General features: G+C 41.9%; 1 pseudogene; it reads left to right on the forward strand.

Moving 5' to 3' along the window:
• The first annotated feature begins 830 nt into the window (after positions 1–830).
• Positions 831–2,900, forward strand: LOC147689150 (zinc finger protein 862-like; annotated as a pseudogene).
• The last annotated feature ends 212 nt before the right edge of the window (positions 2,901–3,112 follow it).

Genomic DNA, 3,112 nt, shown 5'->3' on the forward strand with positions numbered 1-3,112 from the left:
GTAACTCTTAGAGCATTTGCTAACCATCTTGTCTTCAATTGCAGGTTTGCAGTCTGTAAGGTATTTGTATTTGAATGGTCAGGCGTGAGGAGCCACAAAGACAAGGTAATTCTGTTTATGTTCCATGTTGCATTTGGGGGGTGCTTGGTAAATAGATTCACAATCTGCACCCCTTTTCTTTTACAGGTTTGTGAGACTGTGCTACAAATACAGTTGTACGAGCAGACGTGAGTACAGGCAGAACAGGTAATTGTTTGGTAGAGTTAAACTGTGGTGCATCTTGTGCATTGTAGTATAACCACATACCTTATCCATGTTTTCTTCTGTTGTAGGTTTCACAGACAGTACCCCACACATTTGAACGGGCATACGTGAGAACAAGCAGAGCAGGTAATTGTTTGGTAGAGTTAAACTGTGGTGCATCTTGTGCATTGTAGTATAACCACATGCCTTACCCATGTTTTCTTCTGTTGTAGGTTTCACAGACAGTACCCCACACATTTGACCGGGCATTCGTGAGTACAAGCACAACAGGTAATTGTTTGGTAGAGTCCCCCTATGGTGCACATGGTATATTTCTGTATTACAAATTCACAATGTGCTGTAACAATCTTTACTTCTATTGCAGGCTCTACGGACAGTGCTACTTATAAGTTTGAAAGGACACTGCAGTGGACAGAAAAATCCAGGTAATTACACTCTACGTTTTGCCGGCGATGCCTCAGTATTATGTGACCGATTGCAATCATGAGCATAGGCTTCAACTTTAACCATGTTCCTTTATTTTGCAGGCTTTGTGGCATAGCAGGCTAAACCTAGTTATTGCAAATATGTTCAAGCGCAAAGCTGTACCTTCTGCAGAGTGCGATGCTTCACCACAAAGGAAGAAATGTTGCCTTGTCTTCAAGGAAGAGTGGATGAAAGAAATTGTGGAGGCTGAGACACAGAAATCACGAAGCAAGGTTCGCGTGCAACTTGGGGAACTATTTTAAAACAGTCCAGACGTGGGCTTAATTTGCAAAGCCTGTGCAGAAGCCAAGATTGTTGGGGACTTTTCCACAGGGAAGAAATGGAGTGATGGCTGGAAACTGGATTACCTGAAACGCCATCTAATTAGCAACGTTCACGAGTCTGCCATGGTGATATTGAGAAGCAGAAGTGCTGCTGCCAGGTTTGGTTTTGGAGTGCGGGCAATGCTGACAGAAACTGCCACTGACAAAGCAAATAGGATGGAAGTAGTTGAACGACACAGATCCCTGCCTGAGGAGATAAAGATTCTCATCAACAATGTGTTGCTGCTAGTCAAGATGAATACTTCCATGTTATCTGTACAAGACATCCATGACTATCCAGCTTTGTATGTGAAGATACCAGACAGCTGGAGGAGCAAGAACTATGCCTTTGAGTTCCTTGAGGCCATCAATAGCGTGATACACAGTGAAGGCATGGCAGAACTTCGTAACGCTTTGTATCACACATTGATAATTGATGAGAGCACCGATATTTCTGTTACAAAAATGCTCATTTTGTACTTCAAGTACCGACCTGTAACCTCTACAGAGCACAAAACACAGTTTGGGGGCATAGTGAAGCTGACTAGTTCTAATGCTGAGGCCATCACTACTGCTGTGAAGGAATTCTACACTGCCAATGAACTGGACCTCATGAAAATGGTCATGTTCACATCCGATGGTGCGTCTGTGATGCTGGGTAAAAATAATGGTGTTGCTACTCGCCTTAAACAATCTATTCCCCATCTAGTTGAGCAGCATTGTGTCGCTCATCGAGAAGATTTGGGAGTTGATGATGCCTGGAAGAGGGTACCAATGATTAAAGAGATGGAGACATTATTGAGGACTGTCTACACTGTGTTCTCCAGATCACCTGCAAAGAAGTCCAAGCTGTATGAAATGGCATTAGTCACTGACTGTGAAGTGGTCTCTTTTCGACCATTGAATGAAGTCCGGTGGCTTTCGAGGCATTTTGCAGTTGGAGCACTAATTCGAAATTACGAGGCTGTTCTTAAGTACTTTGAGCATGAGAAAGTTGAAGAGAATGATCCAGTTGCTAAATATTGTTACAAAAAGCTATCTGACTCAAACTAACATATTTCCCTTGCAGTACTTAATGACATTCTGAGTGAATTTGCATCATTGTGCAAAGTGTTCCAAAAAAGTTCTTTGACTACTGTCGAAGCTGTACAGTATGCAAGAGCAAAGATTGGCCAAATTAAGGAACAGTATTTGGGGGAAACTGTCTTTTGGAGCAGCAATGTAAGAGAGATGATGGTGTTGTACAATGAAAGGCAAGAATTTGACAGTGGGCCTATTCTGTCGTTTGTTTCCCTTCTTTGTGAGCACATGCAAAAAAGGTTCCCTGAGGATGAACTGAAAGAATGGGCAAGTTTTGAAATCCAGGCAATGTCAACACAATCACATTTTGATTTTGGGACTGAGAATATACTAAGACTTGTTGAAAAGTATAAAAATGTCTTGGTCCTGGGTGATTGTGAAACACCAGAAGATGTTGTTCGACAATACAGAGACTATAAATATGTGGTGGCAGAACATGTAAAGGGTGGTTTATTTACCACATTTCAAGACATGGTGAATTTCACTGTACGCAATGCTGCTCAATATAGTGTGGTGTCTCAGCTAGTTGATGTCTGCGCAACATTTCAAGCATCTTGTGCAGATTGTGAACGAGGATTCAGCCTCATGAATACTATAAAGAGTAAATTGAGGAATAGACTAGAGCAGAAGCATTTGGATATGCTGATGAGGACAAAGGCCTACCTCCTGAATGGGAAAGTTGACCTTGATAAAGTTTATCTGCACTGGAAAAATGGCAAGGATCGCCGTGAGAAGCAAGCCTGTCACCCATCTAGTGATGCCACTTGACTTGTCTGAACGTCCTTCTCCCACAGTCCATCTTTGCGTGTATGTCTGAGTTTTACAAACTATCCCTGGCGGGATAGCCCAACATTACTCAGTAACTTTCACATCAAATTGTAAATGTTATGTAATTTTGTAACTTATTGTGTATATGTGATATTGTATAGGCTCTCAACATTTCCCCACCCAATGAACAGTGCTCCAGTTAAAAAAAATTA

The sequence above is a fragment of the Lissotriton vulgaris genome, chromosome 10 (genome assembly GCF_964263255.1).
Source record: "Lissotriton vulgaris chromosome 10, aLisVul1.2, whole genome shotgun sequence".
Classification (NCBI taxonomy): domain Eukaryota; kingdom Metazoa; phylum Chordata; class Amphibia; order Caudata; family Salamandridae; genus Lissotriton; species Lissotriton vulgaris.